Source organism: Lactuca saligna, chromosome 8, assembly GCF_052625555.1.
Source record: "Lactuca saligna cultivar CGN05327 chromosome 8, ASM5262555v1, whole genome shotgun sequence".
Lineage (NCBI taxonomy): Eukaryota > Viridiplantae > Streptophyta > Magnoliopsida > Asterales > Asteraceae > Lactuca > Lactuca saligna.
Window position 1 is genome coordinate 28,076,785 of NC_136424.1, and position 13,588 is coordinate 28,090,372.

The window sequence follows — 13,588 nt, forward strand, 5'->3', positions numbered from 1 at the left end:
ACACGAATGCAGTAGAGTAGTTATGATTTATGTGTTATGTGATATGCTAAATGTTTGTATATGTTTAGCACTTGGGGCCCAGAGACAGGTGGGGCCTAAGAGATACAGATTTGTACACCGAGCGGGGCTCGAAGCCAGGTGAGGCTTGTTGTAGCGGGCGAGGCCCAGTATTTACAGTATGCAGTTATGTGTATGGTATGTGGTAGGTTGGGGAACTCACTAAGCTTCGTGCTTACAGTTTGCAGTTTTTGTTTCAGGTACTTCCAATGGCAGAGGGAAGAGCTCGGGGTGATCGCATGGCATACACCATAGTTAGTTAGCCTGGGATGTTTACTCTGATAATGAGAACATGTTTTGAATTGATACTCCGAATTTATGATATGACTTATGTTATGGTTTTATAAATATGGGTTTAGTAATGTTTTAAAGGAAATTTTTAGTTGTGATTTTTGGGTCGTTACATAAAAAGATGCTAACAAGATCATTTCCTTATGGGATTTTGGGTTAAGGAGTTTTTAGAGTTTTTCTTCCATCCATTTGGTGGTATTGAGTCACTTAAGCATGGCTTGAAGTTGAAACCTCAGATCTGGACTGTATGTGGTCTAGTGAGCCCAAAGACCCGAACTTTATTGAGCTAGAGGTAAAACTTTTGTGCATGTAACCCTTATTGGTGCTTGTATTGGCCCTATGAGCTTAATATGCCATGCATGGATGTAAAGCTCGCAACTTTCCGTGACATTCGAGCCTTAGGGAGCCAGATCTAGAGTTTGGGGTCATGGATCTACCTTAAAACTTCTGAATGAGCACATGGACTGAATGGACTCGCCGAGTCAACGAGCTGACTTGATGAATCGGCTAGGGTTTTCCCCGATGAGTCTGGACATGGGTAACTCGGTGAGTTGATGAGACAACTTGACGAGTTAAGTTGGGTTTTCACAACATTTCTGAGTAAAATAGGGGACTCGATAAGTCACATAGATGCACCCGACGAGTCAGGTCAACATGGACTGTTGACTTGAGTGTTGACTTTTGTTGACCTTAGGGTTTGGCCAAGGCAGGGATTTTGGGGACCATGGAGGGGTAAAATGGTCTTTTAACCATTCCAAGAGTTTGGGAGAGAGAATAACTTAGTTTATTTAGAGTCGTGATTTAAATGTTAATTAGAGATAATTATCTTATGTGTTACGTGGAGGCTAGTTCGAAATTCGTGTACGAGATTATTTACTTGCTTGCTTACGAGGTGAGTCTTCTCACTATACTTACCTAGAGTGGTAACATTTGTGTGATCGGAGGGTCTTATGTGCTTATATTGAGTATTGTGATATCCTGCATCATGTCTTTGTGATTTGTGATGTGTATTATATTGAGCTTACTGAGTTAGGGTCGGAAGGTCCACCCGAGTTGTGGGACTGGAGGGTCCCACTGAGACACATTGACCGGAGGGTCTTATTCGAGCATAGCCATGAAAGGCTAATGAAATATGTGTGTTATTTTGGGGAACTCACTAAGTTTCGTGCTTACCGTGTTATGTGTTATGTGTTTCAGTTACCTCTCAGGATCACGGGAAGGCACCAGCTTGATTGTACACACACAAGTTGGAGATATGTTTTGGAGGATTCTGGATTGTGTTATAAACAATTTTTGAACATGTGTTTTTGATAACTTGATATTTTTTGGGATTTTTGTGATTGTGCTAATGAGATTAATGTGATTTTAAATGAAAATTTTGTTCGAAAATTTACGTTGTTACACAAGCTATGAAAACGGAATTTAGGGTTTGAGGGAAGTTGAAGGCTGGAAATGGCGGCTGGAGATGAGGCCATCATGTTCCTTAGATAGGGACCCACAACACAATTAGGGTTGATACTCTAAGCCTAGTACGCCCAACGTACCCTCTGGTATGCCCAACGTACTAGGTGGCCTCTGCGTCCATAATACGCACATAAGTACGCTCAGCGTACACATGCATACGATCCACATACTCATTTGCGACCTTTTTCTCAATTAAGGGATAGTTTTGACAATTCAATAAAAGTAAGGGTCATCAATGCATACCTTATCTTGGGATGTTACAAAGAAATCCTCAATTCCCTCGGGAAGGGTAAGCACTGATGCCTCACAGAGCTTTTGCCACAAAGTCTCAAACGTTGTCTGCTGCTCAGACCCCCAACGGAAGGTGACATCCTTCCTAGTCAGTCTAGTGAGAGGAACTACAATCTTGAAGGTAGTTATTATCTTAGATGACGATCCCTGGTCATATACTACCCGAAACAAAGAAAAACAAAAAAAAGAAAAAGAAATGCTTAACAAAGAACTAAAACGATAAATAAAAAAATTAGAAACCAGTGAAACCGCGTCGCGGTAATGGTAATACTGCGGCATAGCGTCAAACAAAAATGTAACGCCAAAACCAAATAACTTTATGTGGAAACTACAATAAGGATCAAATAACTATATTCTAATTAATCTGAACAAAATAAATCGTTCCCAACAACGACACCAAAAACTTGGTGTGTTATTTTAATACCACTAGTTTTATATTTTATAAAATCATATCGAATCACAACTAGTTTTAAACAAAAGTAGGTAGTGAACCTAGTCGTGAAACAATATAGTTTAAGGTAAGAAATGATGTCGAACTCTCAAGGAACGAATATTACTTTGACTCAAACAAATCAAAAAATAATTAAACTAAAGGCATAAAAGTAAAGAGGGGGGAGGGGGGGTCGTTTAAAATAATAAACTTGTCTAAACATTTGTATTATGAAAACAAAAGCAAAAAAACTAGTTTGTAAAGCAGTAGATTTGAAGTACTTCTACTAGAGTATGAATCCCTCTAATTTCTATGTTCGATTGGTTAGCATGTTGAATAGATTAATGAATTGGTTACCGAATTTTATGATAACTAGTTATCTTGTTCGGATTTCTTTGTACTAAGTATTCATGAACAACTAGCACAATGATCTTATAATCAGTGAATACAAAATCAATTTTGTAAATTCAAACTATGAACAATATGATCTAACGATTTCTTATCAATTATCGTACAATAAATCAAAACATAATATGGATATCTATGACTTTCTTACAAAAACAAAATTAACAATTAATATTACCTAACCCTAGGATTAGTAAATCTCTAGTCCTAATAGTTTAAGGATCATAAAACAGTTAGATTCAACTTAATGTAACTAGATTGATCATCTGAACTACACATAACTCACAAGTATGTAATAAAAATCAAAACTTTATCATTCAAGATAAACAATCAATCGAACACAAGTATTAACCAAACTAAAATAATATTATTAGCTAAAGTGCATCACATTAACTAGGGTCATCATCTACATCTAGTGAAAGTAAAATGTTTTTAGCCTCACATCACGACTAGAAAACAAAATCTAACGAATTCAGAATTGAAATACATGATATAAAAATGAATTACCGTCTTGATCTTCAAACACACTCTTAAAAAATGTTCTTATGCTCTAAATTTGTCCAATAACTTGTTCCCCAAGTTGGTAAAAATGGGCAAAAGTTGTAATCTCTGTTAGGGTTGTAAAAACCGTATATTTATAGATTTTACGACACCACGACATGGTGGACGGGTTTTCGTAGTGCACTCGAACATGCATACCGGCAGAGAAAGGGAACGTCGAGAATCTTCATTTTAGGAGGGGCGCGGTGCACCTAGATTAGAGCGTGACACACTTTTGAGCTTCCTTCCTAGTTTTTTTTTTTTTTTTTTTTCATCCGTTTCAGCTTCGTTTCCTTCCTTTTGCATCCTAACTTCGATTATAATTATAATCAAACATTTCAAAACATATTAAGTATCATATATCTTAAAATATAATATTTTAGTTTATTAAGATAATGACCTAAAATATATAGTTAAATAATGTCATATGATCCGTTGAACCCGATTTTCTCTTGAACCGGCCAGTTAAATTTGGTTTGTGAACCACATGGTTTTCTATTCTAGACTTACCACCGTCAAGAACATGATTGATTCGTTACCATTAATTATTTGACGTTATAACAGAAAATTAGATTTTATTTGCAATATTCTTCAATTTTTATATGTCAATAAACGTGTTCCTATTACTTTTAGATGGGAAGATGTAACTCGAGGGTAGGAAACAATACACAATTACATAATGTTTAAAGAGTTGATTGGATATTAAGCTACATGAACACATGAATGTGGTTTAAATATGAAGCAACAAGTATTATTGTTCATTTTCCTTGAAGATTAAGCAACTAGTATACGATTGTCTACCTTTATTACTAGAAATGTGTTCATACCACTTCCAAAAATTGAAGATTTTAATGGAGAGTAGGAGGCAATAGGCAAACTTTAAACACATGATTGTGTTTAAAAAACAAGTATAATGTGTCCTTAGATATGGGCCTGCGATTTTTTAACAATAAATTCTTAAAAATTATCACGTTAAAAGTAGAGTGTTCAAAATATCTGAAAGCTGTTAGCAATAAGTTATTAAAATTAATTACAGAAATATATTTACGTAAAAAGTAGAGTTTTCAAAATATCAGAAAACCGAAAAACATACAGAAAATCCGTACCAATTAGGTTAATCGAGCCAATTATTTTTACTTTACCAATTTGTTAAGGCTGGTGGGTATAGGCAACATGTTATTACATGTTACCACACCAAAAAGTTATCACATCATCATCATACTCATAATGAGTGTTATAACACCAAAGGTGGAAATAAGCAACACCTAATAACATGTAATAACACTATTTATTTTTTATTTATTTTTTTATTTTTATTTTGATGTTTGTAATTCCCATTTTTCTATTTTGTTTTATTTTTTTAATTTATATCATAATAATTTTTTTAAAAACACATAAATTAAATAACACATAATTAAAATAAATACTAATTAAAAACTACATTCCATAGAAAAAAAAAATAGAAAAACATAACCCACATTCCATCAAAAAAAAAAACATAGACCGAAAAAAAAAAGAAAAAAATTACGAAAAAAAAAACGAAAACTAATCTTCGTCTAAATATTTTTGCTCAATCTTCGCCTTCATTTTTGGTAGTGTCTCCAACCGTTCCGGTAGCAAATTATCTTCGCTAGTTTGAAGAATTGTCAAATCTTTCGCAATACGATCGTTCTCGGTTTCACGGCGCAAAAACTCAAAATGTTCTCGTTGCAAATCATATCTTTTACGCGCGATTTCGTTGTGCTCGTCAAATTTTTTTTTCATCTTGCCTTGCTCTCGTCGTCTACTTTCGGCATCATCAGCGTGCCATTGAGCACGCCTCGCTTTGTCGCGGCCTATTGGTCGTCGAGGCGGAGACATCTCTTCAACGTCGTTCAAGTCGTCCGGTATCTCATCCGTGTCCGCATTGAGATCGATGTTCGTGTGTGCGTCCGAAACATCGACCGAACCCGAACTGCGCGACCTCTTCGATTGTTGTTCCGTAAATGTGTCCGTTTTATTCCACTTTGGGTCTTCCTTCACAATCTCCCAAATTTTTTCGTGCTAAAAAACGTGAGTAGTTTCCACGTGATATTGCTCCCTCGCCGCTTTATAAATCCAATCACTAAAAACTTCGAATTTTCGGTTTGATTACGTTTCAAGTTTTTAAGAAATCGTTTTATGTTTGTTATTAATTTATTAGAATTTTTAAGATAATCAATAACATATTACTATTTACTATAGTATGTGCAAATAGCAAGATAATCTAGATTCAAAAAAGTAAACCCTTATCATCTAGTAGTCGATCATTAACATATCAATATTGTATTATAAAATAATGCAACGCTTCAATTTACAGAAACATTTTATCTTATATTATAGGGAAATTAAGAAAAATAATCTTTATAAATGAGTTTTTACAAGAAAATAACCATCTTTTTTCGTCTTTTGAAAATGACAATTTTCTCCTAAACGTCTCATTCCAGAGTACTATTTACATTCCAAACTACTTTTCAATTTTCTTTCAAAGAACGACCCATTCTGAAATGCTAAATTCGGGCTTGATTTGCAATGAATTATTATTTTTTTGGTTTTTTACCAATCTTTTTTGAAAAATTATCCTTATTTATGTCTGAAATATCCATTTAATGTTTCATTATCAATGTTTTTCAACAAAATATCTGATTTTATACACTAATATAGTATATAGTTCACATTTACTATAATTGTTTAACCTTTTGTTAAATTTATGTAAAAAACGATTTTTTTCTCGAAATCTTGGAATTATTCTTCAGATTTCATATTTGTTCTTGAAATTTCAGAGTTTTTTTTCGAAATCCAAAATTTTAGTCTGAAATGTTGGTCTGGAATCCGGAATGTCATTCCGTTATCCGTCAAAAAAATGTTTTTTTTTCCTGGACAAAATAGTTTTTTTTACTATTTTTTTGTTATTTTTTTTTCTAACTAACCTTAAAAAATTGATTAGATTATTTAATTTCCCTAAATTCTATTTATAATGTACATCCAAAATCTATGATTATATAATTACCATAACATATCAAAAAAATAAAACCTTGTAATCTAGTAAACTAGTAGTCGATCATTAAACCTTATAAAAAATGGTTTTACTTTTTTTTTTTTTTTATTATTATTATTATTATTATTATTATTATTATTATTTGTTACGTTGTTGAAATTAACCTTAAAAAAATATTAGATTACTCAATTTCCGTATATTCTATTTCTATTATACATCCAACAATAGTAAAAATAACAATTTATTATTACTATTTTTTTGTTATTTTTTTAAGACGAATGTAATGGTAATAAGTAGCAAACCAAATTTATCAAAATATTATGATATCAAAATAATAATAATCAAACTATCATAGTACGAAACTAATAATAACCATGTACTAATCAAATTACCATTATACAAAAACAAACAAATTATGAAAAAAAAAAAAAACAATTAAACTTCAATTGGCTTATTTCCATTCCCTCTATCTTTTTTTTCCCTCCATCACCGCTTCAACCAGATATAATTAACACCAAAGCATAGTGCGTATCTAAATTTTTTAACAAACAACAAATAAATAAAAGATGATTTAAATTTACTACCTAACCCTATGTCATCATCCTTCAATATGCCATTATCATCATTTATAATAGGTTTGCATGATTTTCTTACCCAATCTTGGGTACATACTAAAGGTTTAACAATCGGCGTATTCAAACGTGTTCTATACTTATGTAGAATTCGACCGCAAGTACTAAAAGCGAATTCCGAAGTCACGGTCGTCACTTGTATGGATAAAATATCTAACAACAAACCATCATAAAATTATAAATATAATAATTTATAACTTAACTAAAAGAAAACAAAATTAAATAATAGAATTATCTTTGGCCATACGAGTGACGATCGGAAAACGCAATGCGTTTTTTTTTTCTACCAATCTAGGATGTCGAAATTTTTATCAAAAGTCACCCTAGGTTCATTTAAATATCTTCTTAATTCGTTTTCAACTGTCACCGACGTTTCTCATTGTCCCATCAAGAAAGCATCCAAAAAATCGTTACTCACATCACAACTTACAACTTCTTTTACTTTTTGAGTCGAACCTATATTTGCATATTTTTCTTCATAGTTTTAAATAAGTTTTCCAGTCTTTTTTCAATTTCACGCACTGTAGACATCATCTTCAACTTTATGGTGCTATCCAATAATATGTTTTCTTCCGTTCTTGTGTTTTCAATCATCTTCTTGATGATAGCGGACAAAAAGATGGACTTCATTTAGGGGTCCAATAATACGACAAAACATGTAAAATTATTCAAAATTTTCTATTGAGCCTCAATACTTGTTTTATTTGGTACGCATGTCCGGGATCATATGACAATGATGCACTTTTGTTGAACATGTTTCTAGATGTTTGTCAACATCTATAATTTTCCGTAAAACAATTTCTAACAATGGTTTTGATGAAGCCGACAACATCTCCGTTTTTGTTTTGAAATTTTCAGGAAACATTAGAACCTCTTCTATCACTTCGAAATTGGTATCTTGCGAGATTCTACTTAGATCACGTGCAAATGAGGTGTCCACAAAAAAATATAAACTTATTATCATTTAGAACACATAAAGAAAATGTACTTTCTTAATAAAAAAAACACTATTAGTAAAAAAACTATTAATAAAAAAATTGCACTCTATCTTATAAAAAAACAGCAACAAAACTACACTCTAACAACACCATTTATATATATATTAAAAAAAAAAAAACTATAATTTTTATATAAAAAAACTGCATTTTTAACAAAAAAAAAAAAACAACATTATTAACAAAAAAAAGCAATATTAATAATAATAAAAAAAAAACTACACTCTAAGAGCTTTTATTTGTAAAAAAAAAAACATTTTTACCTTTAACTTCATATTAAAAAAAAAAAAAACATCTTTTAAGTGCAAAGAGCTCTTCAACCACTCGAATGTCGAATTCCACCTCGTTGGGCATTCTGCACATAAGAACTTTTCCACTTCTAAGTCAGAATCCTTCATATATTTTTTAAACTTTCTAATTCTAGCGGTTGAATGTCTAATGTATTTCATCGCTCTTTGAACACATGACACATATGTATTTGTGATATTTTAACCCATCTTTCACAATTGAGTTCAAAATATGAACCACACATCTAACGTGAAAATGTTTTTCACCTTCATACAAGTTGGGAAGTTTGTTGGTTAAGAATCCCAATGCTTTGTAGTGACATTATGCACTCTTATAGTCATCACATTTTTTATCCCCCACTTATGTATGCATTCAAGTAACAAACGTCCCACGTCTTCCTCTACATGAGTATCTATTGGTCTAAAATTGGAACTTCTTTTATGCATGACCCAATCATCATCTATGAAGTGCCATGTAACAACCATGCAATTCGTTTTTTGATACGATGAAGTCCAACTATCGGTTGTCAAGTGCATCATGTTGTGTGAATTAGCAAAGAAAGTTAACAACTTTTTCCTTTCTTCAACATAAAACTTGGCATATCACATCTAATTTATGCTTAGATGGTATTTTGACTTTCCCGTTTAGAGCATTTGTGTACTTCATAAAAGCTTCATTTTCCACAAATTTAAACGGAAGTTCACCTACAACAAATAGGTTTAGCATAACTTTTTAATTCTATCTTCATCGTGTTTTCATACGGTGACATCCCCAAAAGGTTGTTTATTAAGTTGTAAAGTATTTTGCCCTTTAATATTATCCGGATTTTGTTGGCATTGTTCGCATGTCTAAGTAAGCTAGAAGTTCCATTTATGTTTACATCGGAATTAAAGACTTTAAAGCAATGCTTAGACTTAGATTTATTAGTTTTTTTCCATCTTCGCCCATAACCACTTCCATTGAATTCCAACATTTTGACTTTTTTTTTTGTGGTGCTCTTTTCTTTTATTTTTTTTATGTGGCAATGCGGTGTTATCTTCAATATTTATGTCTCCTTTGTCGGTATCAACATCATCATCATCAATAATATGTGGGGGTGTTATCAATAAATACATCATTATCCTACAATACAGTAAAGTATAAACGATTACTTAAGCATTCAAAATAAGGCGTTCAAGAATAAAAAATAAACAATTTAACATTAGCCGTTACTACATAAAAAAATCAACAATCATTCAACAATACTAAAGAATAATCACTTATACCAAACATGTTCGATCAAGAGTTCAAGACTATACCAAAATAACAAAAAAAAAAATCTATGCTTTAACGGAAATAACAACACTGGCAACAACAATAAATGCATCAATAAAGTAATTTTTGTTGTGTTTTTCATATTACTTAACAAAAAAATTAAGAATATAATTTTGATATGATTTATATACATCTATCAATCCTGATTTTATCTTTCCTTCACAAGCTGGTCTAAATCCACCATCCATTTTGGTTATTTTAACTAAAATTGTATAAAGAATGTATTTGATATATAAACCGTTGAAATTAATGATCAAAATATCTCTTAATAAATGAGATGAATGACAAATCACACAAGATTGATTGAACAGAGATATATATCATAATACATTTAAAAGAGCGGGAATTGGTTCATGAGTTAATCGTAAGAAAATCCTTACTTTTTCATTAAAAAATGTCCATACGGAACCTATATTATTAGTTGGCAATTGGTTCTAACACAATTAATATATATATATATATATATATATATATATATATATATATATATATATATATATATATATATATATATATATATATATATATATATATATATATATATACACTAGGTTATAACCCGTGTACTACACGGGACTGAGTAAAATATCTTTGAAAGTTAATAGACATTAAAATTAATAATACATTTGCAAACGGTTATTTTTTTAGAAACTTAAATGTATTGTTTGTAACTATATATTGTTAAATTAAATACATTTGGTTCAATTTATAACTTAGCAATTATGTTTCCATAACTGTAAAACAACTTTTTTTTTTATTGAATTTAGGCTTGAAAATACAACATCAATAAGTCTCCCCACACACATACAATTGTATCCACTTCAAGAGCTATTAGTTGATGTTAAGTACCTACTTGTTGTAGGTGTGAACGGAGCTTCTAGTGTCCCAACAGGATACTTCAGTTCAAAGGTAGAATATTAAGCAAAAAAACATATAACATATTAATTCTATTAGCATGTCTATCGTCCATGATGTGCCTATGATGTCATGGCTTGAGCAACAACAATCATCACTACAAGTGCTAGAGACATTCAAATCATGAAGATCCGGTTCATATGAAACACATGACTCCAACGTATAGGAACTGAAGATTTGTTATGGTAATTTATGCAATCCAGGTAATCCCCTTCCATCAAACACTGCACAGTAAGACATAACCAAACTGGGATTAATGAAATTTTTTGTAATATAAAATTGAAGTATGCCGGTGATTAGGATTGTGATTATGGTAAGAATAGAACAAACTAATTCAAATTATTATAGTTCGAACTCCTGTAAACGTATATACAAATGGTTAACTTTGATTCTGAACCATCTAATCATGTTTTGACCAACAATAAACAAAAATTTACATGATTTTTCACTATACATTTAAAATAGCAATTGGACTCGGAGTGTAAGTAAAATAGTAGTATCAAAAATATAACACAACCATTAACATTAACCAAAAGTACAGATCCAAAATAAAAGGTTATTAGGAGATATAGAAGAAACATACATCTTTCATCTCCCCAAATAATATGAATTGTAAGATTAGTACTACAATAGTAGAACCAAAGATCCTAGCAATTACCACAACATATAAAATTTAATTCCATTGTTAATTCATACCACATGAAACCACCACCAAATATTATGTAATTTCATTATTCAAATTAGTATCATTAATTCTTCAAATGGCCAGGCAACTTAGTAAATTTAAACTAAAAACTTGTCAAAGTTCATATGCTCGGAGGAGTCTTAGAAACTAATCTCTATTTAGAAGTGATGTTGTTTGTATACAAAATGTATAGTGATAGAAAGGAACATTGTAGCAATCTCCATGGAAGCTCTAATTAGGAAGTCGCTCAAGACAACGTTTGGGGTTTTAGAATAAATTAAGAAAATTAAAGATTTGTGAACAAATAACATACCAGATCGACTTGTAACTGAAAGCTTGCATCAGTTTCCTTGACCACCATCGAGTGTGAAAACGCAAAAATCTAGATTAGATGAAGGCATACATATCCTTAAAAACATGAAAAAAAATATTGTCTATTAAAAATCAAGGCTGACGAGTTTAAAAAAGGATTTGGCACCAATATAAGTTTAATAGTATATGACATTTGTATAAAGATTTTGATTTTTTGGGTTTCAAAAGAAATTACATATTTAAACCAAAAACGACAATTCAATATATGCTACGTTTGATTTCCAAGTGATAAAAACAACAAATAAGACAAAAGATGTATAAAAATCCATGGAATTCAAACACAAATGAGCATATTTAATAGGATTTGGGTTTGAGTTTTGGGCCGAAAATCAATTTGATTTCCATATCTGCTACAAACCGATTGACAATTGAGATTTAAGATGAAAAGACGAACCTGTATCTGACCATAACACACCATCCTTCATAAAATACTGTGTAACACCAACCTTTTCTTGCGTTTTGAAACAAAATAATTGAAAAAAGATCGAATCTCTTAACCTTAAATAGTCATCGGAAAAAAACCCTTCCATTGCATCAGAGGACGAAATGGGCTTTATATTTTAAGCATCATGTTCTTATTGAAGAAAGAATGAGGACGCAGGGGTTTGGATCCGATTAGTGTAGAGCAACAACAGAAAAGTGATAAAGGGTATAACATTTGAATGGTGATTAGGATTTGAGAGAAAAATGGAGCGTTTGAATTTGATTATTATATGGGAAGTCACATATGCTATATTTACGGAAGGAAAGAATCAAATTCGAATTTTAAATGATAATAGAATCATGTGATTTCTTTCCAGATTAACCGCATAATAATCAATAGAATTTAAAAAAAAAATTATAATTATGAAAAATTGACAATTGTCAAGTAAAAAATACTGACGTGTAATTTTTTTAAAAACATACGAAAAAATCATAAATTACGAGAAAATACCAAGTGGCGAGTATAAGTTTTGTTTATTAGAAGAGGGATATATATATATATATATATATATATATATATATATATATATATATATATAAAAACTTAAGTACCCAAACTCACTATGCTATGTCGTTTTGTATCATATAATATGTTCCAATTATCCAATGTTCTTATAATTTAATTTCTAACTTGATTTACTTCCAAGATTTTTATAATTTACACATTTATATTCCTCTTATATAATTTCCATTTTCAACTACAATAGATATAGCCTAGTAGGTGTTAGGTAAAATGATGTGATATAAGAGAATGATAATGGTGAAATGTCGAATATCTTGAAAGAAAATCAAGTTAGGGGTGTAGTTTAACAATATTATAATGAATATATCAAAGAAAACGACGTATTATGGTACATTTGGGTACTTAAGCTTATATACCCTTAAGAGTATATTCACTTTTCCCATATATATATATATATATATATATATATATATATATATATATATATATATATATATATATATATAACAATACATTTAAAAGAGCGGTGTAATACTAATATAGAGCACATTACGACATCAAACATAAAAATATTTAAACTTATTTGATTTTGATTGTCTTCTATAGAACCAATCCAATTTCCAATGACCATTGTAGAGGAGATGAAGTATTAGAGAGTAGAAGATTAGTAGTCTAGAGAAAAAAAAAATCATCGATAGACACCAACAATGCATCAACTAAGAACAACCGTTAATAGGTTTTTTTTTTTAAGTATTAATTTAATTAGTTTTTGTTGTGTATGCTCAAAAAAGGCAAGAATATCAATAACTTATGGGATATCTCCAGAAAAGTCCCGATATTTTGGGCAAATTTTTAATAAAATCCTAAATTTTATTTTTTGAATAAAAAAGTCCTGATTTTTTCACCTTTTGAATAGAAAAAGCTCAAGAAATCGGCTAATTTATTCA

The 13,588-nt window shown here is 30.8% G+C and overlaps 1 long non-coding RNA gene across 1 annotated transcript; it reads right to left on the reverse strand.

The window, feature by feature from the left end:
* Positions 1 to 10,449: 10,449 nt before the first annotated feature.
* Positions 10,450 to 12,419, reverse strand: LOC145012004 (uncharacterized). The gene is made up of 3 exons (XR_013664353.1): positions 12,090 to 12,419; positions 11,637 to 11,705; positions 10,450 to 10,862 (listed from the first exon to the last, which is right to left on the reverse strand). It is a non-coding gene; the product is annotated as an uncharacterized LOC145012004 (long non-coding RNA).
* Between the last annotated feature and the right edge of the window lie 1,169 nt (positions 12,420 to 13,588).